The 25,566-nt window shown below is 47.6% G+C and overlaps 1 protein-coding gene across 41 annotated transcripts in view; it reads left to right on the forward strand.

The window, feature by feature from the left end:
* The window catches only part of TCF7L2 (transcription factor 7 like 2), a 199,175-nt gene that overhangs the window by 30,918 nt on the left and 142,691 nt on the right, over positions 1-25,566 (forward strand). The window lies entirely within an intron of this gene.

A 25,566-nucleotide genomic window follows, 5' to 3' on the forward strand; every position in this document is an offset into this window, starting at 1 on the left:
TGTGTGTGCGCGTGCGCATGCACACTCGTGGGTATGCAGTGCTTATTAACTCTATTAGTGCCATGGGCAGCTGCCACTTGAAAGCCTTGGGTTTCCTATATTCAAATCAAAGGCACCCAGAAGCAGAGATAAAGGGGACAGTGTGATCTTCAAAGATGGAGGGAATAAAAAAGTAGTGGGGGATATTTTCTAGGTAATTCTGCTCCCCACCTTTTAAAAAGAAATATTAGGAGTGTTAGTGCTTTCTCTCACTTGGTGGTTAGGCTCTGGTCAAGCCATGCCCTTTTGGAGCACAGGACTGATGACTTGCAGAAAGTAAAATGGAAATGTCTTGGGCTGCTTCTGAGCTTGTTCGAGGAGTGAGTCAGTCAGTGTTTCTCGGGTTCTCTCTTCCTCTCTTGCCTTTCTTCCTTTCTTTGAGCTAGTTTCGCTCTGAGAATACAGACTTGGCACCCACTTACCCAAGAACTGATTAGTTCCTAAAAGAAGCAGTAAGTTGATTGCTTACAGAGATGATGTAAGCTTTGCTCTGGGGTACATCAACTTGGATTTCTCATGCTTTATCTTATAAAGCCTAAATTAACAGCTGGTTTGGTTTGAGTTCTCCGGGATCTGACTAAGGGATTAGAGTCCATTCTCAAGTGAGTCAATCTAGTTTAATTTATTTCAGGTCTATCAAAAAAGATCAATCAAAGCTCTTTTGAAAGTAAAGCTATAATCGGCCTGCACACTTAGAAGTCACTGTTGTTGCACTTGGTGTTTCTCTCTGGTGGAGAAATGCTCGGGCTGTGGTTAAGAGGATGTATTAGAGCATTTTCTTCGTACCTCCCTTTCTTGAGGCCTCCACTCCTCCCTGGGAAGATTTTGAGAAGCTATCATGGTTGAGAAACTCCGCCCAGGTGGGTGCTGCATTGCCTTCCTGCTCTCTTTTCTCTGGTGATGCTGGATCCCTGGTTTGGAAATTTCTGGTGTGGCATGATTTAATACCTGAACCTCAGCATCTCAGGTCCAGCCCATTTCACGTCATTGGTTTTGCTCCTGGGCTTTTTCTTGCAGAGATTGGTGGGTGAAGACCTGTGCTGAATTCTTTTCCCAAAATGTCTACAAGCAAGGAATTTACTCACGTAGTTTGCAAAGCTAAGTTGAAGCATTGTCAGCTATGGCTGATCTAGGGTTTTGTGAGCACTGGAAGCTACAACCTGAGTTGTCCATTTCTTTGGGTTTTTAAAATTATTATTATTATTTTTTATTGGAGTTCAATTTGCTAACATATAGCATATCACCCAGTGCTCATCCCATCAAGTGCCCTCCTCAGTGCCCATCACCCAGTCACCCCACCCCTCGCCCACCTCCCTTTCCATTACCACCCCGTGTTCGTTTCCTAGAGTTAGGAGTCTCTTATGTTCTGTCTCCCTCTCTGATATTTCCCACTCATTTTCTCTCCTTTCCCCTTTATTCCCTTTCACTATTTTTTATATTCCCCAAATGAATGAGACCATATAATGTTTGTCCTTCTCTGATTGACTTATTTCACTCAGTTCCATCCACATTGAAGCAAATGGTGGGTATTTGTCATTTCTAATGGCTGAGTAAAATTCCATTGTATATATAGACCACATTTTCTTTATCCATTCATCTATCAGTGGACACTGAGGCTCCTTCCACAGTTTGGCTATTGTGGACATTGCTGCTATAAACATTGGGGTGCAGGTGTTTCTTTGGGGTTTTTACTTAAAACATACTCAACTGAGCATCTGTTTGTAGCTAAGAACTCTGCTGGATGTATATGATCTATCAAGAGAAATACCAAGAATAAGGAAGTGGTTAAGGGCTTGATTCTAGAGTCAGACCCATGTTTGAATCCTGGCTTCGCTATTTTGTGACTTAGTATGAGCTTGAACAAGTGCTTCCCTGATCCCCTGTTTGCTTGTCTGTAAATTAGGCAGAGTTAAATTATTTCCTTCAAAGGATTGTTGTAATAATGAAATTAAATGATACTACCTGTTTTGCTTTTTTATAAAAAAACCACTTTGGAGGAGATACCAGGGAGTCAAAGCTATTTTTGCCCCAAACCCATTACACAGAATCGAATATTTATGTAGGGTCTGTAATGCCTCTTTTGCTCTGGAGGTGCTTAGGTACAGTGACATAGTCACTGACCTGTAGGAATGTACAGTCTGTTGGGAAAAGAAAATATTCAGCAGACGAGGGTGTCCAGAACTGTGGAGCCATCTGTCTTATGTGCCACTCACCTTGGTCGAAGGGATGCTTTTTTGTCTTTCTTGCATTTGACTGAATGAAAACACAGCGGATCACTCTTCTTGTGCTCCCATTAATGGTTCCTGTAGGCTGCTCACCCCCTGCTACTCTCAACCTCCTCCAGGTCTACCAGTTTTGAACCTTTGCATTATTCCTGGTGTACATATGAGTCTAGCCTCAATTTTTCCAGCTATGAAATGGGGCTAGCATTATTCCATGGCCTGTGGGTTAAGGGTGGGGAGTACTTCATTTTTAAGGTATTCTTGTGGATCTGTTATCTGTGGGGACTTATGTTTTGTTTATTTAGCATCATTGCTCCAGAAAGAACCTTGATGGTATCAAAAGAAAAAAAGAATAGATGTTGTTTGTTGGGCTCTTGCTAAGTGCCAGTTTCTAGAAAATTCTATAGATTTGTTAACTTTTTTTAAAAAAGATTTTATTTGGGGATCCCTGGGTGGCACAGCGGTTTAGCGCCTGCCTTTGGCCCAGGGCACGATCCTGGAGACCCAGGATCGAATCCCATATCAGGCTCCCGGTGCATGGAGCCTGCTTCTCCCTCTGCCTATGTCTCTCTCTCTCTCTCTGTGTGACCATCATAAATAATTAAAAAAAAAATTATAAAAAAAAATAAAAAGATTTTATTTATTTATTTGACAGAGAGAAAGAGACTGAGCACAAGCAGGGGGAGCAGGAGAGGGAGAAGCAAGCTCCCTGCTGAGCAGGGAAGCTGGATGCAGGGGTCAACCCCAGGATATTGGGATCATAACCTGAGCTGAAGGCAGACACTTAACCAACTGAGCCACTCAGGCACCCCTAGGTTTTAAACTTAGCTCACAGCAACTTTCTATATCATCCCCATAATACAGCTAAGAAAACTAAAGGAAAGTTAGGAACTTGCGCAAGGGTACATGGCTGGTAAGTGGCCACCCTGGGGTTTGAATCTGGGCTTTGCCTGATGCCAGGGCCCTGGTGGGCTGTACACTTGCTGTACTGACATGGAAACAAGGAGCCTGCTGTTGGGATGCTAGTTGGGTTTCTCTTTTAAAGTTCTAACACGGCCTTGGAGGGCGAATGAGAATTGATCCCTCTGTGGCCTTGCGTGCAAGGGATCGATTGTGGGCACCTGTGCTCCCTTCTAAGGGAAAGCCTCTTTTTTCCCCTCCACAATCCAGGTCCAGTGTATATCTGGGTCTGGGCTGCTCTGGAATTTCTTCCCCAGGGTGAGTGGCAGAGGCCTTGCCTGTGAACCAGCGGGCACCTTACCAGGCTGTGTGCGCCTGCTGCCAGGGACGAGTCAGCCACCTCATGTGTGGCTCTTCTTCGCAACCTCTCCTTCCTGTCTCTGCCTCTGGGGTTAACCATTAAAAAAAAAATAGCCACAGCACTTTTAGAAAGTCCCATGCTGGGTTTCTATATGTCCTCCAAACTGTCTAAATTCATTTTCCCCTTTACTCTTAATGGAGTAGAGAGAGAAAAAAAAAATGATAGTCAATGCTAATAATTGTGGCATGTAATGTAATTGGAAGTGTTTCATTGCCGTGCTCATGAGAGTTTCCAGCTTCATCTTCGGGCTTGGATGTAGCACTAGCCTTGCCTTGAGTGTCTTGTACAACCCTTTGATGCAGGTAGACCATATTATAAATAGGCGCGTTGCTATGGTGAGGATGGCAGTCCTTGCTTGCTGTGGGTAACCTTTTCTACCTTCTCGGACACTGTTTTAAAACACAGCAGCATGCTAGCATTTCATTTAATATGAACCGAGGTGGGGTGGATGAATTGGGAGATGGAGGTCTAAAATTTTTTTTGGGGGGATGATGTTTTGGGGTTTTCTGCTCACCTGGGACTGTGGTATATTTTGCAGATTGGGCTCTCTCATTATTTATTTAGGAATAGGTTTTCTAATGGATGGGGAGGGGGATGGTGGTGGGCAGAAGGCTGGGCTTTCTTCTCTTCCCCCTCCTTCCTTCCCTGAGCATTTCTGCGAATTTGTTGGCTTTGATGCCCAGCAGCTCATACAGTGAAATGAAGGTTCAGGTTGGCATGATGCAGAAATGATTATTCCTGGTAGTGTGTTCCTATTACTGTTAATAATATAAAGACAATTGCCTGCCTCTCAAGACTCCTGCACATGGCTAACAGAGAGTTATTTCTCCATGGAATCAGACACATAGCAATGGGGGACTGGTGTGTTTTATTAGTGGTTGTCCTGCAGATCCCAGGGTAACTCAGATTAGACACGAATATATTTATTTTTTTCCTCTTGCTTGAAGGGTAACTTTTAATTATATCCATCAAATGTCAGTGTAGTTCAGGTTTGTAAAATTCATTTCCCCCATCTTTTCCCTGCCACACATCTCCATCTGTTAATTTTTTGGGCAGATAAACAATCTCAGGATCCGAAGGGATGGTAAAAATGAACTCATCAGCTTCCTATACTTCTTTAGGTCTCCAAGTCTATTTCCCACCTTTAAAATGGGAATAATATTCCATACTCATCTCAGTGGGTAGTTTTGAGCACTGAAAGGGGCATGGTTTGATGGAAGCGCTCTGGGGAAGACAATGTTACCAGACAGGCTTTAACTCTGAGACCATTCAACTGTCTTTTGGGCCAGTGTCTGAATCCTGTGTTTTTATAGTTCAGACCTGCCTTTGCAGCTTCTTATAACTCTCCCATCAAGGTGAGCTCTGTGGCCCTCGAAACCCTCAGGTTCTGGATTCCTTCTTGCCAGATAGAGATCACATGTCTAATTGGGGACACAAGAGCTGTGGCCACTTAGCTAATCTCAGCACCCACTGGGTAAGTTCCCAGTTTCCCTGTCTGGGAAGTGGGGATGCTACAGAGACCTTGGTAGTGGTGTGCACATCCCTGTATACTGTGTGAGGCTCCTAGGTGGTTCAGAAAGCTGGGTACTCCTCCCCCAGGGGAGGAAGAACCGCACGGTGAAGTGTTCAGGCTGAGCTACCACTGCAGGGACTGCGATCTCTCTTTGGGGTGGTCCCGTCACCCAGCCAGGGCTGCATGGCCTCTGGAGCGGAGATGGGGTGGGTTGCCTTGATGGTGAGGGCCTCTTATCAGGCTGTTCAGCCATGGTGGGCTTCCCCTTCTCCGTGTTTGCTAGCAGAAGGGCTTGCTGTGATCCCCTGGCCTCCAGCTCTCTGCCTCCTGGCCCCACGCTTGGGAGCCTGTGGATTCTGCCTCCAGGATCCAGAGGACACCTCACCGTGAGGGTGGAGCGGGCCACAGGACAGAGGTGATTGGCAGGGCCCCGGGGCTGGCACGGTGCCATGGCAGGGCCCAGCATAGACCTCAGGAGGGGCTGGCCGATGTATTTATTCAGAAGTATTTCTAGAGGGTAACCTCACTGGCTAAAAAACGTGTCTGAACAAGAGCCCCGTTGTTCATTCCGGGCTCTGTTGCCCTGGCAGGATGCGGACCCGGGCGGCCTGTTGGTCGGGCTGGGACACGGGGTGCAGCGAGGCCCGGTGGGCGGGGCCCGGCTCCCTCCTGGCCGCCCGGTGCCAAGTCCAGGGAACGGCTGCCCATCCGTCCCCGCGGGCGGTGTGATTGGGCAACCTGGGGACCGGGGAATGCACGTCGGTGGCACGGATTCCATTCCACACACCACCCTCGCCTCCTCTCCCCAGCCCTGGGAGGGAAACATGCCCTCCGGGAGACACCCAGACCCGACAAAGAGACCTTTGTTGGAGTTGGAGGTGAGAATCTGTGGGCGTTGGGATTCCTGGGTTCGAGTTCCAGCTCCCTGCCAATCGCCTGGGCGCTGGGCTAACATTTCTGGAATCAAAAGAAGTGCAGCCTGCCCCACGAGGCCGATGGGAGGCCGATGGGAGGCCGATGGGACCTAGATGCTGCTTGGGTGCTAAGACTGCATTGTCTTTGCCAAAGGTTTTGAGCTCCAGGGAGGAGTCCTCGGACGCCGATGGGAGGTGCTTGGAGCATCTCGAGCAGGACTCCGGGCTTCTGTTCCGGCCCCGGAGGCCTCTCCTGCAGAATCAGTTTCTGAGTTGATGTCTTTCTGAGATTCTGGAATAAAGTTCGGTTCTCTGTTACATTTTTAGCATTTCTCAGACTTTCTTAAACAAGGAACTCTTACCTTGTTAAAAACTGAGATTTATCATGTGTCCCCACCCCCACCCCACCCCATTTACTGAATTGGGATCTTCTGGGGTGGCACCTAAGAACATGTCTTTATTAACACACTCGTAAAAACGGTTTTTGCCACATATTGTCTCCTGCTTAACACCCTGCATCGGCCCTGAGCATAGATTGTGAGGTTCCCCTGGGTACAGCTTGACTTGAAGCTGCCTGTAAGTCATCCTCCTGAGGGCTTTGCACATGGTGTTGGCACATGGGTACTAGTCACAAGAAGGGGCCCAGCAAAATCACACCCACTGCTTCTCAAGCTCTTGTGAGTAAAACCTCAGATTCTTTTTGAGTGCAGTAGCTCTGTTGAGCTATTTACAAACTGTACAATTCTCTTATTTAGAGTGTACAGTTTAGTGATTTTCAGTATATTCACAGAGTTATGTGATCGTCAACACTGTCTAATTCCAGAACATTTTCATCACACCCCAGAATAAACCCTCTGCCCGTTAGCAGTCACTCCTCATCTTCTCCTCCCCTGAGTTCCTGGCAGTTGCTGTAGATTTGCCTATTTTTGACATTTCTTATATGTGGAATCATAAAATATATTCTTGACATTTCATATACATGGAATCATAAAATTTTTGTGTCTGGCGTCTCAGCATGATGTTTTTGTGGTTCAGCCATGTTTTAGCATGTGTCAATTCTTTCTTTCTTTTTTTTTTTTTTTTTTAAGATTTTATTTATTTATTCACGAGAGACACAGAAAGAGGCAGAGAAATAAGCAGGTTCCCTGCGGGGGAGCCTGATACAGGACTCGATCCCAGGACCCTGGGACCACGACCTGAGTCCAAGGCAGACACTCAACTACTGAGCCGTCCAGGTGTCCCTTCATATCTTATTATGACCAAATAATGTTTCATCATATGGATGTACCACATTTTGTTTAATCATTCATAAATTTTTGTGTGGACTTTTTCATTGATCCTGGATGTATACTAATGAGTGGAATTGCTGACTTCTCTGATAACTGTGTTTAACTTTTTGAGGGACTACCAAACTTAAAACCTTGGATTCTGTGATGTGCTAGCTGTCTTGGGCAAGAGAATAAAACGTGACTTGTTTGCCAGAGACAGTATAAAGATTGCCTAGTAAAAAAGTGGTCATGTTAAATCTTCTTCCACTCTGTTGTTGTAATTGGATGGACACCCCTCAGGTACATTCCTGTAGCAGGGGTTCTTGGTACTGGCACATGATACAGTCACGTGGGAGCTATAGATGCCTCACCTCTAGTAGTCTCTAGCTACTGGAGTTTGGATCTGATTTTTCACAAATTGGTGCTGCCTAGTTTTCCTCCTTTCCCCCCATGCTTGAGGCAAGTAGGCCGAGGTGCCGTTGGTCATGCTGATCAGAAAGAACCAGGGAGGGACGCCTGGGTGGCTCAGCGGTTGAGCATCTGTTTTCGGCTCAGGGTGTGTGTGCGGGATCCCACATTGGGCTCCTTGCAGGGAACCTGCTTCTCCCTCTGCCTATGTCTCTGCCTCGCTCTCTCTCGAAATGTCTCGTGTCTCTCACAAAATCAATCAAGCAATCCTAAAGAAAAAAAAAAAAAAGAAAGAAGGAACCAGGGAAGATCCCAAAGCTCTTGTGGGAGGAAGCTGGGGCTGCCTAGTGGGTGTAGCTGGGAACCCAGACTTGGACAGGTCAGTGGGAGGAGCCTATGAGAAGTGAAGCTTGTGGCTGGGGTACCAGAGGAGGATCTCCCAATCGAAGCCAAGTTTGGCTGTAAGTTGTTTTCAAGCTGAAGCACATACTTACCCACAGAGGCAGTTTCTGAGAGATTTGTTGGTCCCCTGACAGTGACTGGAGTTTGGTGGTGGTTCTGTGGTTGCCTTTCTGCCTCAACCCTTGGGGATGTGAACGAGCACTCCCTCTCCTACAGGCTTCCCTTCTTCACTGTGGGGAACACGGCTGACCAGGGATGGGGATACCTCTGTCTGCAGTGGTTTTTACCAAGTACTGGTGTGACCCTGGGTGTTAACATCACACTCCAGGCAGCTCAGAAGGAGGGATTGATCTAGAAGGTCCTTTCCCCTGTGCTACTCTGTGGTTCAAATTGTCTTCTCCTAAACCCACGGCAGCCTTGTGTTTGGTTAAATTGGCTTCAATACCACTCCCATAGATCCCTGGGTGGCTCAGTGGTTTCGCGCCTGCCTTTGGCCCAGGGCGCGATTCTGGAGTTCTGGGATCGAGTTCTGCGTCGGGCTCCCGGCATGGAGCCTGTTTCTCCCTCTGCCTGTGTCTCTGCCTCTCTCTCTCTCTCTCTCTCATATATAAATAAAAATAAATCTTTAAAAAAAAATACCACTCCCATGGAGACTTCTTCTCTGAAACCTCCTCTTCCTCCCCAGAGATCCTTGATTGGCCCATGTCTACCTGTCAGTTTCCTTGAGTGTGGTAGCACACACACCCTGGCATCTTCCTTTCCTGTCACTTCCCCCTCCATGAGGAAAGGTACTATCTGTTCATGGCTTCACCCTCACTGTCTAGTGGCTTCAGAAATATTTGCTAGTAAATGAGTTACTAAATCTTTATTTCAAATATCTATTGACCACAGGGATGTAGCTTTGAGCCTCAGCCTTAAGAATCAGCTGAGATTCTTATTTTCCCCCCATTTAATAAATTATATTCAAGATTAATTAATAATGGTTAACATATATTGAAAACTTTGTGCCCAGGAGCACCTGGGTGGCTCAGTTGGTTATGTGTCTGCCTTCAGCCCAGGTCATGATCCCACATCAGGCTTCCTGCTCAGTGGGGAGCCAGCTTCTCCCTCTCCCTCTGCCTGCCGCTCCCCCTGCTTGGGCTCTCTCTGGCAAAATAAATAAATAAATAAATAAATAAAATCTTTAAAAAAAGGAAAGAAAACTTTGTGCCGAGCATGGCACTAAGGACTTTATATTATTTCCTCATTTATGCTTCATAGCATTCATGCCTCCTGTGAGGTAGGCATTCATTTACAGAGATTCCCATTTTACAGTTCAGAAAGCAGACCAGTAAGGGGTGCAGGTTGGATTAGGACCCTGGCCAACCGTGTTCCAGAGCCCATAATACTCTGTGGTCCCCATTGAGTGAATCAGCAAATAAAAGAATCCTGTACGTTGGAAAGAATGACATTTAGGAAGGAGGATGGTGACCCTTTTAGATCGTGGCAGCCAAAATGATTTAGACGCCCTGACAAAGGAATCTGTTGTGGCACCAAGAATATTCTGCATTTCAGCGATGCCCAAGGTGAAACCCAGAAAAAGGGTAGTAGGGCTGTCTGAGTGCCTAAGATACTAAAGAAGGCAACTTTACGGCCAGAGCAGACATGTCAGGCTGTGAAGGGACACCCTGGCTCCCAAGGGTTGTTGTCATTGTGAACCGCCGTCCAAGAGCATTTAGCGGTGGCCACAGAAACCAGTAGCACAAGCTTGGGTGAGGCCCTTGGTGGAGAGGTGGAGACTGCAGTGCTCACCAGTGATCTTTATCGAGGAAGGCCAGAAGGCCATAGATGCCCACTCTCTCCTTTCTTTTTTTTTTCTTTTTTTTTTAATTTTTTTTTAAAATTTATTTATGATAGTCACAGAGAGAGAGAGAGAGAGAGAGGCAGAGACACAGGCAGAGGGAGAAGCAGGCTCCATGCACCGGGAGCCTGACGTGGGATTCGATCCCGGGTCTCCAGGATCGCGCCCTGGGCCAAAGGCAGGCGCTAAACTGCTGCGCCACCCAGGGATCCCCACTCTCTCCTTTCTAAGCTGCTTTCTGGGGAGCTCTGGGCTTTCGGGCCAGCCCTTATCAAGTATGAAGCCAGCAGGCGGATGGGGTGTGTGTAGTGTGTCAAGTTAGACCCTTCTGGCCGAGAGGGGTCAGGAGACTATTTCATTCAATGTCTTTGTTTCCAGATCAGGGAACTGAGAGGGGGTGAAGGTCAGAGCTTCTTTGAGACTGAGCTGGGGCTAGGTCTGGAAGTGGACCAGGGTTCTGGAAGTGGAAATATCTGCAGACTTGGGGGATGTTACAAGGGTGTTCTCTCTTCTGAGACTGTGCGGAGACCCTGTGTTCCTGAGAGATGTTAGAAGTTAGCTTGGGAAAAGATAAAACAGAGAAGGTGAAGTTCGTGCTCTGCCATGATTGTGGAGGGTGATGGTGAGGAGCTAGCTGAGCTGAATTCCAAGTGGCTCCAAAGAGTTGAATGAAGCTCCTGCTCAGGTATCCTTTTCTTCAAAAAATAATGAAGCAATGGGTTTCTGAAGCGATCTTGAAAAATGTTTGCTGTGGGTTTTGTAGTGACATGAAATGATTAATTGGGGCATTTCCTCCCCTCCTCCCACTATTGGGGTGACCTTAGCTATCACTACTAAGAGTGTTGGAGAATCAGCTATGGCTGGTAGACGATTTCTCAACTTGGAGCACACCTGAATCTAGTTGGGGTAGGTAGGTCCATTAGCATTTGAAAAAGCAAATGGAAAAACTATGCTTATTTTGATTTGAGTCCTCATAGTTTGTCTTGAAATTTCCAATGACATTAAGGGAGAATTTGAAAGGTTTGTTCATCCAAAGGGCAGTGGTTGAAGGCTGAGAGACCTTGGGCTGCGGGATTTGCTGTGACAGGACACTGATTTCACCTGTTGATAGTCACTTTGCTGTCCCCCAGAGGCCAAAAAAGAGCAAGAGACCAGTGGGCCTCCTGGGAAGAGAGTTGTAGGGCTGCTGCCTTTTGGGGAAAGGTTGATACTCCTGTCCCCAGGGAAGAGTTGGTCAGGGATGGAAGAGCACTGGTCTGTGAAATGGCTGTGCTTGCAGAGTGTGTCCTGGGCTCATCACTCTGTCCCGTCTCTGGGGATTTCCTTCTGAGGCCTGGGATCAAGCTGAATAAGATTCCATATTGGTTGTCTTTTTATCAAGTCTTGGGTGTCATATGGAGACTTGGTCCCATTTCTTGTGGATTCTGGTGCTGTTCTCGGGGTCTGGAGTGTCCTCTGTGGCTGAGCAGCTTTATCAGTGACCTTGTATTGTCATGGAATGACACCTGGCATGCTCCCCACACATGCTTGTTCTGATTTCCTGTGGATTGCAACCCCCCTACAGAGGAGATGGTTAATCAATTGCCTTGACAGATAAAAAAAAAAAGCGGGGGTTGGGTGGGTAGTTTGATGGTATTCCTGATTGACTCTGGGATGGGGGATGAAGTGAGGTATGGGAACAGCCATGGCTTGAGATCCCAGAGCCCAGGTTCTGTTGTTAACTCATTGCTTTCTGGCTGTACACACCAGGACCTTCCTTCTGGATCTATGTCCCGTTTGTAAATTGAATTGGACTCTAGCAAACATGTCCAGGCTTTTCACATAAGACGACCATGCTCCCCACCCTTTAGGTATACATGAGTTTTCTTGGAGGGTAGCATGTATGAAAGAAAAAACAGGGGGAAGCAGGATTGAGCAGGGGGTGGCTTCAGATGGTAGTGCAAATATATTAAAGTCTCTGCCGGCCCAGTGAACGAGAAGACCCATTTTTTTTTTTTTTTTTTTTTTAGAAGACCCATTTTTAAATGGTAAAGATTGCACGGACTCTCCACGCATCAGAACCTAAAACAATTGTTATTTAGAGTGGTTACCAAGCTAAGCACTTTATAGACGTTATGCAATTTAATTACAGTGTGAGGCACGTGCCTTTTCTGGAGGAGGAAACACTGGCACAGGGGAGGCAGGTAACTCGTTCAAAGTCACACAGGAAGGAAGGGGTTAGAAACTTGAGCACTCAGCCTGCTGTGTCTCCTCTCACCGGCGTACATTTAAAAAACATCTTTTAAAAGATTTATTTATCTATTTGAGACAGAGAGTGCGTGTTTGCGCAAGCCAGGGTCAGGGAGGCAGGGTGGACCGAGGGAGAAGAGAGAGAGAGAGAGAGAGAGAGAGAGAGAGAATCTTTAGCAGTCTTCCTGCTGAGCGCGGAGCCCGCTGCTGGTCTCGATCTCATGACCCTGAAATCATGAAGCCGAAATCACGAGTCGATGCTTACCTGATGGAGCCACCTGGGTGCCCCGCATCATCAGTCTATATTTTTACTCTGTGTATTTGCCTACTGGGAACAAGACGTGATGACTAGAAGTGCTAAGAATTTGGTAATGCTTTTGCATGGCTTTGTGTTTTTATTAGTCATCACAGCATCTACATCAAATTAAGAGATTGTGTTCAGCAGTGTGAGAGGTTATTTTTCCATGCCCACTCCATCAGTATAGCTCATAGATGAAATTGGGGCCCTCTGAAGTGATGCTGTGCCTTCACCAGGCTTTCTTTGTTTGCATGGAACTTTCACTTGATGGGGATTTTTTTCTTTTTGCTGCGGGAGGACCCTGAGTGTCTGGGCCTGTGTGACAGACCAATTGAAACGGTCTTGGGTTGTCTGTGTTTCATGTGGCTGAACAGGTGACCAGCCCCCATGATTTGGTTGCCCCATCCCTGAATCATGGGCAGGCATGGTGCCTTGCGGCACACTCGGTGTTGCACCTGCAGGAGTCTGCATGCTGCTCAGGACTTTCTGGTGGGGTTCTGAACTCCTGTTATTAGGTAGTATTGTCTTAGCTCGGTGCCTTCCTTCTCGGGAGCTCTTGGCATTTTGCAGGTGCCATCTCCCATTTGCTTTCTGGGAGGAGGGAGTTGAGTTCCTCTGAGGAATTTGCGTGTGGGTAAATGGGGTTGATGGTTAATTCTTCTCGTGGTCTGGATGAAAAATAGAATACACTGAATTTCTCTTATTCATCATGGAAATAGGGCACGTGTAGAATATGATCCTGGCCTAAGGATTTCCTTCTAGTAGGACTTCCTGCTACCTAATGGATGTTGCCTGTAGATCTCAGAAACGGTGCAGATTCTTGGAGAGCCCAAACAATATGTAGCCTTGTTCATAAATAATCTCTGTCTACCTTGTGTTAAACTGGAAAGATATGCAGACTGGACTCAGGAGACCTGAGGCCTAATCCTGGCTGTCTTGATTTATTCCCCCAGAGCCCATTTCTCTTCTGTAAGATAAAATAGGGAACAGCCTATCAGCCTATATGTTCCTTGGCATGCTAACCCTTGGTGTTTCCTCCACAAGGACAGGGGCCAAGTAGTTCCAAGGGATTTTGTATAGCAGATGCTCACGGGAAAGTCTGAGAAGGTCTCCTGCCAGGTAAAGAGAACCCAGGCAGCCCTTTGTAGAGCTTAACAGCATGCTCTGGGGAATGTAGGATTAGCTGGTGCTTGAGCAGCCATTCCAGATCTCGGATGGTTCACATTCCACATTTTTTTTTGCTCCCTTTGTGACAATTCATGGGCATCTGCTCAGTCAAGGGATGGTTACCATGTTAGGTGTGCAGGCTGTGGTAGAGAGGGACCATCGTATTCTTAGCGTTTGTGGGATTTGCTGTCCAGGGCACATGGCAGCTAGGCTCTGGAGGAAGGAAGGAAAGTGGAGACTGACCCTGATGGGGGCATGAGAGTATTGGCAAGTACAGGTGTGGGCGTGTATGGAAGAGAGTTGATCACTGTCTGGCCAATGTCTTCTTTTCAGAAGTGAGCAGTCTTTAGGTCCAGACAGGCAGATTGACTTGCCTAAGATCACGCAGCTAGCCAATGGCCCGGATTTGGTGAATAACTCAGAACAGGACACCAGAGCTGTTGAACCTGCCAAATGGTGCTGGATGATGTCTTTCCTGGACAGTGTAAGCAATGCTGTTTGCTCAGGATGGCCTTTGGCAGTGCTGTTGTTGTCCTACTACTGGCAAACCATCTTTTGGGCCCAGAGGGGAGGGTAACAAATCATAACTTTAGTAGAAGACTCTGAATACATGAGCACATCACATGGGTACCTTGGCCCGTGCGATGGATGGCTGAAAATTTACTGCATTGCCTTTGGTTAGACAGGCACCTCTATTTTTCTGTTTCTGGGTATTTGATGTGGTTGGGTCATATTTCTCTCTTCCAAATTCCCTCCCCGTTCTCTGCCTCCACCCCTCAGCCCTCCACCAAGCCAGTAAGCTTTAAGGATTTTGCTTCATCTTTAACTATGTGCGAACTGGGTTTTGACAAACACAATTTAACTGGGTATTTTTGGAAGGCTCTGAAGGAACACAGAGCACTCCGGAGGGCAAGCCTATAGTCAGGAATATTTCCTGCAACCTGTGCATACAGTGGGCATGCCTTCCTCACCCTGCCCTTAGCTGGGGGGATGGTGGCGGGGTGTGTGTGGGAGGATGTGCTGGCTGGGAGGGCAGGGGAGCCATGGAAGGTGTGAGAACTCCAGGTTCTCCTGTCTTTGGATGCTTTGTATGAAAGTGAGGCCTGAAACTTTTATCACCACTGCTACAGGTGAAAGACTTTCATTTGGCTGTGCTGGTCCAACAAAGACTATTTTATTTATGTGTTTCCAAGCCCTTAAAAATTCTTTTAGGGCACATCAGTGGGGAGTTAATAGAAACTTTGAAATAAGAAAAATGCCTGCAGGGTAAGTAGAACCCCAGCCAGCCAGCTCTGAGCTGTGTGCCGTTAGCTGGTAGGTTGGTTCTTAGAGAAGTGGCTAGTAGACAGGTTACGGAGCATGATTGTTCTCTCCAATGTCATAGTTTTCAATGATTAAGTGAGGGTTTTTTTCTTTTCCTTCTTTTAGTGCAGAGGGAGGACTACTCTAAACTTTTCTCTAGGCTGTTAAGTCCTGGGAGGATGTTCTAACCCTTCTGGTTTGTGCCACAAAGAAAGCTAGTTGGTGTGTATGTGTACGTGTGTGTGTGCATGTGTGTGTGTGTGTAAGAGGACCCCTCTCTCTCCCGCCAACTGTGAACCAAATCGCCCTCAGTGATACTAGTTGTTAATAAGAAAGAAGTTTTTATTGTTTTCTGAGCGTTGGGTTTAAAGTTAAACAGAGGAGATGTGTGAATCCAAGCCAGGCATCACCAAGATTGTTTGTTTTCTTGCAAAGTAATTTCCTAAAGAATTAAAAACGCCTTTGTAAGTTGACACTGCATTGTTTCCGTTTATTGGCATAGGTGGGAGCTGCTTTGGCATCTGAACCCAGCTGCTTAGTAGGTGAGGAGACTTGAGGGGAGTCCCAGGTGCTCTCTGGGTCTCAGTTTCTTCATCTTTAAAATGGCACAATAATACCTGCCCTTGCGATGGTTAGAATTAAGCAGGATGACAGGTTGCATCCCCCAGCTTCTGTTGGCAGGAAGAAAAATCTGTGACTCGGAAAATCTGTCAGGTGTATTCAGCTTTGTATGGGGCCTGGGACAAGGTGGCCGACTTTTAGTTTTAGTTAACTAGTCCTTGAGTGCCTGTTCTGTGCTATGTGAACTGGTCACCAAGGCAGCTGGCCAGGGGGGCTTGGCTTCTCTGTCGCTCCTTGGGGCTGCTGGGTCCAAATTGTTTAGCTCAGCTGGTTTTGAAATGGAGGTGATCTTGCTCCGCAGGTGGTATTTGGCATTGTCTGGAGACTTTTAGGATTGCCACTTCTTGGGGGTTGCTACTGGCATCTAGTGGGCAGAGGCCAGGGATGCTGCTAAACATCTTCCCAATACACAAGACAGACCCCTACAACAAAGAATTATCCAGCTCAAGGTGCCCAGGTTGAGAAACTTTGATTGAGTCTGGTATGTGTGTTTCCTGTTCTGCCTTCGGTAAAGACAACTTACCTATGCCGCCCCGGTGATCACTGTGGGGAACGCTCATCTGTGCCCCAGTCTTGATATTGGTTGATGGGAATGTCAAGATTTAAGTAGGCCCATGAAGAGCCTTTAGCCCAATAGGAAAAAAGAATTTAATCTGATTTACTTAGAGGTTCTATTAAATTGTCTTCACTTCTGTTTTGAGATTTTTTTCTTAAAAAACACAGTAAAACACAAAAGGAAATAATCACCTTATCCTTCTACTTTTTCTTAGAAGGGGTCATATTGAATAAGTCAGAATTCCTCACCTCTTCAGTTGTAACTGCTTCTAACAATTTGATATGTCTTATCAAACTTTAAAGTGTATGTTCTTATATATATGAGAATATATATATTCTTGTATATATAGATGTAGTCTTATATATTACATATTCATATGTGCATATATATGAATAAGTGTAGAAAGAAATTAATTTTGGAATCTCCCAACGATCGGAGACTTATGTAATAACCCAAGGCAGCCCTGATTATGTATATGGGCAAAGCATTTGTGAACAGTATCTCCTTTGTGTAGCATACAAAACAAGCTTTTCTTTAACATTGGACGTGCAAGTAGGCCTTCTCCAATAAGGGCCTCTCTCTATCCCTCCCACCTTTGAGCAAACATTATTTATTGTGCCTGATGTGTGATCAGGTCTTGATTTGGGGCTTCTTTTTGATGCTCTGTCTTTGTGGGATTTCACCCACGTGCCCCTAGAGACCCTTTGGCTGCCAGCGGCTTTGTTTGCCAACCACCCATGTGGTGCCAGTAGCATCTGCTTTGTGGCAAGCCGTCCCCAGAGCCCCAGTGTGGCCTGGGGATGGTCTCCATGATTGGACTTGGATATCTCCTGGAGCCACTTTTGGACTCAGAAATAATGGCTGTCCTCTGTACACCCCCCCCCACCCCCCGCCTCCCTGACCCTCTTTCCCAACCTGAACCATTTTTAGCTTTGTTTCTAGTAACTTACCAAATGTTTTATGGACAAGCAGGGGGGAGGGGAGAGGAACTCATCTAAGGTAACAACCTATTTTGTGCCAGTCACTCAACCCCATCATTGTTTCTTCTCCAACTCTAAGGGGCCAGGAGATGGGATGCTCATTCAACAGGTGAGGAAATCCCCCTGTGGCTTCTGTTAGGGAGCTTTTCTGAGATTCCCCCAGGCAGCAAGTGGCAATGCCAGGATTTGACTCAAAGCCCAAGACCCCATATGGCAGTAATCATCCCTTTTAGATGGCTCTGAGCTCGATAGCAGGAGCTGGAGGTTCCCCATGTCCACCAGGCACCAGGGGTCAGGACATATGCCTTCTATGTGGGGAACATGGTATTGGACACATTCAGAGGCACTTGTGTCCTGGGGGGCTGAAAGAATGAAGTGAAGCCTGGAATTGGTAAACCATTGGGACCTCACAGATTGAAGAAACAGAGTTGGGGGGGGGATGATTGCCCCAGAACAATCAGTTTATTGGGACTTCATCATCTAATTGATGATGAAGACTTCTGGGGTTCCTTGAGAGCAAGGGGAGGTGCCAGGCAGTGGGGAAGGCTCTGGGGGGTTGCTGTTGAGGCAAGAGCTACTGTGGTGAGAAAGTGAGGGAGTGGATGGGAAGGTGAGGGAGTGCTGTGGGCGGAGGAGAGGGGAAGGAATGGATGCTAGCCGGCATCCTGGGCCTCCCAGACTCCAGACGAGCCATGGCAGCATTTTAGGAAGCTGTGAAGATGCTGCAGGGGAGTGCAGAGTTAGAGTTTAAACAGATCCATTAGCCAGTCCTTCCCTTGGAGAATGTGTCTGGACAGTGGTCCATCAAGGTCCTGTGGTCTTTCTTCAGACCCAGAGATTGATAGGGTCCAGGTGTGTCACAAATCAGAGATGGGACAGGAAGCCTTTTTGCAGGAGGGCTTCCTTGTTTGGAGTTGGGATGGCATTTTTCTTCTCCCAGCTGTGACTCACCATCTGTGTTCAGACAATAATATGACCTTTCCCACACACTGAATGGAAGTGTGCTTCTGGGAGTGGGTCTTTGCCCAGCTCCATTTTCAAACTCTTTTTTTAAAAAATTTTTAATTAATTAATTAATTAATTAATTTTTGGAGAGCGAGTGTGCGCGTGCATGCATGTGAACAGGGGAAGGGGCAGAGGGAGAGAGGGAGAGATAAAGAATCTCAAGCAGGCTCCATGCTGAGCACACAGCCTGACTTGGGGCTTGATCTCAGAGCCCTGAGAATGACCTGAGTGAAAACCAAGAGTCAGATGCTTAACCAGCTGAGCCACCCAGGTGCCCCTCAACTCTCTTTTTGATTCCTGACAATGTCTTTCTGTGTAGGCCTCCATGATCATGGTGGTGCAGGGGAATTAGGGCCTTTGTTTTATGATGTTCAGATCCTAGACGCATTATCTGGCACCTAGCAGGTACTGGGCCAAAGATAGACAAATGAATGAATGGAATGAGGTTCTTGGTGCCCCAGGCAATCTTCTAGATCGATGTGCCATTTGATCATTCTGATGGTGCGTTGTGCCCGTGTGAGTGGCAAGACTCCTCTATCCAGGTAGTGTGTTGCGAGTTTTGCCAGGAGGAAGGTTGGTTCTCGGAGGGTAGGTCTCAGGCCTGTCTCTGGCACCAGCTGGCAGGGTCACTGCAGGAGGCTCTCAAGCCCAGTGGGCTGTAATTGAGCTGAAACTACCTGAATTCTAAGTTGTTTGCTACTCTGAGGCTCATGGTTGGGGCCCCGCTCTGGCTTTTGGAGTGCTCCCACCCCCTGATGACCTAGCAGAGAGCAGAGTGCCCTGAACTGCTTGGCTCAAGGCGATTCTGTGGTTCTCACACTTGCCACCCCTTGCCACCCCTGCTGCCCTGTCTTGCCGGAGGGTGTAGGATTGAATGGCTATTTTTTAGCACTGAGTGCTGAGGATCTCTCCCAAGTGGTGGTCTGCAGAGGGGATGGGGCGAAGCAGGAGGAAGCAGTCGCCCACGTGTTTGTCCTTGTTGCCATCCTGGAGTGCTTGCCTGGAATCAGAAGGAATGAAAGGAAAAGCCGCTCTTGGTGGTTTGGGCGAGGATTTTAGTTGACAGATCTTGTAGTTCCCCTCTGTCAAACTTGTTTTGTTTTGACCAGAGTCGGGCCAAGATGCCATTGTCTGAAGGTGGAGCAGAGCTGTTAACTGTTCTGAGAAATAGAAACCCAGCCGCAGAGGTAGGGAAGGAGCAGAGCCAGTAGGGACTCTGCATCGGGGGCGCGGGGCGGGGAGGAGGCCTGCTGGTATCCTGGAGAAAGAACTTGTTAGATTTGGAGAGAGTGAAGATAAATTTGGCCCTAAGGGCCTCCGGTTCCTTTTAGAGACTTTTCCTGTAAAACATAAAATGAAACTCAGGAGATGTAGCAAATTGGAAAACAGCACATTCTGTCCATAATGAAAGCCGTCCCACAAGAATTTCTGTTTTATCCCTTTAGCCAAATTTCTGTTTCTAAAAGGGAAGAGGGACCAGAGATAGGCTTGTTTATGTTCTTGGTTGAAACCTCGGTTTTTATATTTCAAACCTGTTCTCCTGGGTGAGAATGAGCAAAGCCTGAGGTTGGTTCACGGCGGTTTGCTGGCCGCCCAGGCCCTCCCTTGTGGGACAGGCGGGCAGGGGGGTGCTGGCCATCGAGCTCCCACCCGGCCCCGGGCACAGAACTTAAAGTGCACGGATCTCAGGTGTATCCAGCTGTCTGATTTTCATAGGTCTGCACCTGTGTAACCACGACAGATGAAGGATGGTTTCCAGTGTCCTGGAGGCTCTGCTCTGTCCCTTCCCACAGAGAACCATTTCTGATTTTAGTTTTTCTCTTTTTGAACTTCATATACATTGAATTATCATTGGTATTTTAATCTTATTTTTGCAGCTCCCTCTCCCTCCCCCCAATCAAAAACCAGTCTGTTAGAATCTTTAGATATTTCTTAGAAGAATGCTTTTCAGATCTCCTGTGTGCCCAAGAGTTGTAACTGGAAAAGGCTAAGACACACATCTGCCTGGGACTTGTGAGTCCCCACCGCTGCTGGGAGCCCTGTGGGGCCAGCCCATGCCCACCCTTCGACCCTTGTCTGTTTCTCCACCTGCCACCGAGCCGGGCCCCTGTGCCTGCTGTCCCCACGGTCTGTTCCCTACAGCCTTGGGAGAACACCTACAGTGGCTGCTGCGTGTTGCACCCCCTCAGGACGACATTCTTCCCTGCAGCATTTGGCACCTCTGTTTGTGATCGTCTTTGCCTGGTGTGATGATCTGATTAACGTGTCCCTTCTCTTCAGATGGAGCGCAGGGCTACGTCTGGCATGCCATGCACGCCCAGTTCAAATTTATTGGATAGATTGGTTAAGGAGGAAGGTTGTGAAGGAGCATTTGGAGGGATGTGTGTGTGTGTGTGTGTGTGTGTGTGTGTATGGGGTTTGGCTCTTTGGGGTGTGTGTTGGGGGGGTTGGGCACGATGCCTGCCAAGGCAGTTTCATTCTTGGGAGTTCTATGCGTGTTTCCAGGTAGGAGATGTTTCAAGCACATGAGTTGTCATTGTCCCTGGTGTCTGTGTCACTAGTGACCTCATTCTCCGTTCGGCCTCCTTCCTGCACCCCTGCCCGCCCCAGACCTCTCTGGAGCGGGCTCCCTCTCCTGCTAGCTCTCTTGGCCAGGATTTTAACATATATCACAGGCTGGTAGGCTAAGAGCTGGGGACTTCCCCTCACCACACTCAAAGCCTTTGATCTTTTGCTTTGGAGGTAACATCAAAAGGAAGGCTGAGGAAGACAGCCAGGCTGTGAAGTTCAACGTTCAAGTTAATAGCTTGACTGAAGGTTGTGCTGTGTCCTGGCAGCATCACTGAAGCTGCAGTAAACACAGTGATTCCACCACATTTTCCTGGAAATGGAACCTAACAGTGTACAAGGGATTCATTTGCATTTGGAATGCAGTCAGGCTGCAGCCAGGGCCTCTTTCCCCTTTCCCCGTTTCTCCAGAAGTGTGAAAATACGTGTGTGTGTGTGTGTGTGTGTGTGTGTGTGTGTATCGGGGTGTGGGGAGGGGTGGGATGGTAGAGGGCCGGTGACCCCATGTGGCCAGCACCCCGGAAGTTATCTCTGCCTTCATTCAGGAGCTCACTGTCTGCCTGGCTTTGGGTATGACATCCCTGGACCACTTACTGCTCCTGATTTAGCTAGGTGCTCCCGAGTTCTGATAGAATTGGGAAAAGGCCGGTGGGCCGGGCAGCTTGGCTGGGGCTGGGGGAAGTTGTGTGCAGCACCAGCCCGGGAGTGAGGAGGGAACAGCAGGCCCAGGAGCTGGAAACTGAATCCCTTTGGAAGCAAAAGTGAAAGCGACCCACTGGTCTCCTCTGCTTGGTCTCTTTGCTGACACTTGTTCGCTTGTTGTTTCACTTAAGGTTTTATGGAGTGTTTCTTTTCTTTTCTTTTTTTTTTTTTAAGATTTTATTTATTTATTCATGAGAGACAGAGACAGAGAGAGAGAGAGAGAGAGGAAGAGAGAGAGAGAGAGAGGCAGAGACACAGGCAGAGGGAGAAGCAGGCTCCATGCAGGGAGCCAGGTGCAGGACTTGATCCCGAGTCTTCAGGATCACGCCCTGGACTGAAGGCGGCACCAAACCGCTGAGCCACCTGGGCTGCCCTTATGGAGCGTTTTGTCTTTTAGATTTTCATCCAAAGCTTTGTTTGAATGGTTTTCCAACACATTCCAGCCTCAGCACTGTTTGGCAGATGATTCATTCATTTTGGGGGATGGTTTTCGTTTTCCTAGGCTGCTCTTTTCCCCACACTTGCCTTGGGTACTTCTAGTGGTGTGCCCAGAGCTTCGGTGATATCTGGCTCTGTCACCATCCAGCATCATAAGCTGCCACCCCTCCTCACTCGTCTGTCTCCTTCCACCTGTCACTCCCCACAGGGCACCACAGCCCATCCTCTTTCAGCTGGGTTTGCAACCCTGGTGATGTCAGCACCGTGCAACCAGAATTCCCACTGGGTTTCTTTAGTGTGGTTTCTCAAGCTTCTCATCCCCATACCTCTGTCATGTTTTTTGGCATAACCGTATGCCACCTGCACTGTTATTTATTTGATGCAAACATTTGATTCACATATTTGAACTCAGCCTTGCTGTAAGCCTTTAACATCTATGAAATGGTAAGTTTGATGTGCTAGTTTATTTTTTTCTAATTTGCATTAATATCCTGTAACTACTCAGGTAACACCTTGTACCACCTGAAATCATGCTTGGTAGCCCCACAGTTCACACACTGCTTTAAGAGAGTGGTTTCCCTTGCCTTTCTGTCGTTGGTGGCTGGCAAGATTGGACATCTGACGGCGCTAGCCTTTTCTTCTTCCTCTTCCTCCTTCTGAGGCCAGCTGAACCCTGCTCACCTCGTGAGCAGATTCAGAAATCTGTGCACGGAATGCCGTTGGGCTCCTGGAAATCAGTTTCACGATGACAAATCCGTTTGGGATCCGATGGGCCTCTCCTTCATTGCTTTTCGTGCTGCCCCTTGAATCTGTAGATGCTGAAGCTGGCCCAGAGCAGCAGGCGATCTCTCTGGGTTGAATTACCTTCTGAAAGGTCTCCGTAAATCCCTGCCACCTCTTGATCAGAATTGCTGGCACGAGTACTCCTGGTTCTAGATTTTCAGCCCTTGAGACTCTCCACTGCATTCATTATACATGTCCATTTGGTGCCTTGTTGCAAGGATATCTTCCGCCACTGATGGGCACGGGCTGCTGGAAATTCCTCAGAAAATACAAGGTGCCAGCCTCCAGGGAAGGGTCTCCAAAGCATCAGGGACACATCCCAGGGTGTTGAGGAGATGCTGCTCCAGGAGAATGTTACTGTTTGCCCTCATCCCTTGAGCTGGATGCTCGGACTGGCTTCCTTGAGATGGGTGTTTTTTGCCTATGCTTAAAGCTGTAAAGGGCCATTGTCAAATTTGTTTAGCTTCTCAATTCATGTTCCTTAGAGGGTGGTGAATTGAAGCTAGCATTCCTGGACAGAGCCTTTCATACATTTAAGAAAACCTGGAGAGTCTCCTGGGGGACGGGCCAGGGGAGAGATGAAAGGCTTTCTCAAGACCTGCTCCGTAGCAGGGACTATTCTTTTAGGTAATTAAGGGAGACCATAAAAGATGAGCACACATGGCCATTTACCTTTCACTTGGGGGTCTTAAATCTTTGCATGGTCTCCTTTAACTGTGTACCTGTATGTCACCCGTGGACCCCTGTGGACTCCCATTTTCACTGTTCCCCAGTCCAGTCTGCTGGAATGTACCACTGGGGATTGAAGAATGAGGGGTTTGGTGGTGTTTGGGAACTCTGAGTTTTCTTATGGAGCCCTATAGAAGCTTGCTTCTGTGTTTGCAGGGTGGGGCAGCCAGGTGAAGGGACTCTGGAGCAGGTGCAAAGGTGTGTGTGTCTGAACCATTCTTCGTGACAATAGCTCCTACTCATGGATGTCTCCTACCTGTCCTATATTAGGACAGTGGTTCCCCAAATGTGCTGCACAGTTGAATCACCTGGAGCCCTTTTATAAAAATCCCAATGCCCAGGTCCCACTGTAGGGGAAGGAGCCAGGCAGCAGTCCCTGTGAAGACTCGTATGTGATCCCAAGGTGTGGGAGCCACTGTATTAGGATTGTGGGGCTTGCGTCCTTCGCATTCTGTCACTTCTGCTAGTCATTCACCAGGTACTCTTCCAAGCAGTTTACAAACATCATCTCAACTAATCCTCATGCAGTTAAGGAGGTAGGTGACGTCATCCCATTTTAAACTCAGAGAAGTTTAGTTAATTAAACACCTTGACAAAGATTGTTGAGTTAGTTTGTGCTGGAAGGAGGCTTTGAATTCCAGGTGTGATTGCCTCCAGAGTCCTGTCCCTGTCCTGGCATTAGTCTTTATGCTGCAGAGACCCAGCTTCAGTTGGAGTTTGCTTAATGGTTAAGGGTATGGGGTTTGCGGGTTGGCAGGAGAGGATTGTCCCTAATGGACTGGAAAACATTTGGTATCTCAGTGCTTAAGCTGTGGCATACGAATAGTAATTTTCTTACGGAGAGATTAGGGTAGGGATGGGCATCCCAGGTGGAGCAAAAGCACAAAGTCCTGGATTTCTGAGAAAGGCAGGGTGACTGGCACACTGTGTGCAGAGGGAAATGAGAGTTCTGGCTGTGATGTTTGGTTCTGAAGCTGGATTCTCCCACGAGGGGCCTTGAATGCTTTGCGCTCAAGAGACCTCAGAGTCTAATGAGCACATGAACCTTTGGGGCTCTGTTAAAATGCAGATTCTGATATAGTGGTAGGCAAGGGTCCAGCCCTGGAGTCTGCATTTCCTCCCCGAGCTCCCAGCAGTTGCTGCTGCTTTTTGGCAGTGATTCCCAAGCTTGGCTGCTCTGCAGAATCACCTGGGAAACTTGTAAAATTCTAATGTTCAGTTTGTAGTCCGTTTCAGTTAGGTCAGAATGTCTGAGGGATAGGAGCCAGGTGTCGGTATCTTTAGAGGATACTCAGTTGACTCCAGTGTGCGGACCGATGGGGAGGTACTGCTCTGGGACTGGATAGTCCGTGCTGAATTTGAATCAGGCGACTGCTTGCTCTGTTCATAGAAGGTAGGAGGAGGCAGATTGGAGTGGAGCAGACAACCATCACACATGCCTTCTTGCTTTATGAATGAACTTGGCAGCATTTGTTGGGTGCCCACAGCAGACCAGGCACTGCCCTCGGGCCTGGGGATCCAGCTGCCGGTTGCTGTGACAGGGGATCTGAACTAGCCCAAAGGCATGCGAAGGGAAGGCAGGGTCCCGAGAGCAGAATCATGTTAGGCAGGAGGATGCCCTGGGTTTTTGAATCCCAGGTAATTTGGTCAGGACTCCAACCCCAAATTTCTTTTCTACTTTATGATGAACGGGTTTTTTGGGCATTGGGTAATGAGCTAGCAGAGGGGCAATTACCTTGCTGCATCCAGGTCCTTCAGAAGCCTTTTCATTTATATACGTGCACCTGCCTGGCTAACTTCTTTCCTGCAGTTTCTTTAAGGATATTTCTTTGCTTGTTTTGGGGTTACCTGAAGTGTGGGGAGGTACCAAAACATTTCTTAAAAATAGCACTCAGTTGCAATTCACATGTGTCATTAATTTGGATTGATTTATTAAGAAACAGTACACACTGACCGAGGCTTTCTGTGCATTCAGCTCTCTCTGTAACCCATAAGTGTGTTGCTGAAACTTGACTTGGTTGCAAAAACTAATAGAATTTGCATGTTAGAACAGAGGTGCATGTACCTAGCGAGTTGCCCCTTGAAGAGCCTGGCCTCTTAGTAGTGGGGGTGGTTTGACACAGGGTATGTGCTTGTGTCTGGGTTAGCATCTAGCTGAAAGGCTGGTGGTTAAAATCCTGAAATATGCCCATGCTCTGCATGCCGTCCCAAATCTTTATGATCCAGTAACTATAAAGGGCACAGTAGGGGACTTGAGGACC

Source organism: Vulpes vulpes, chromosome 15 (assembly GCF_048418805.1).
Source record: "Vulpes vulpes isolate BD-2025 chromosome 15, VulVul3, whole genome shotgun sequence".
Lineage (NCBI taxonomy): Eukaryota > Metazoa > Chordata > Mammalia > Carnivora > Canidae > Vulpes > Vulpes vulpes.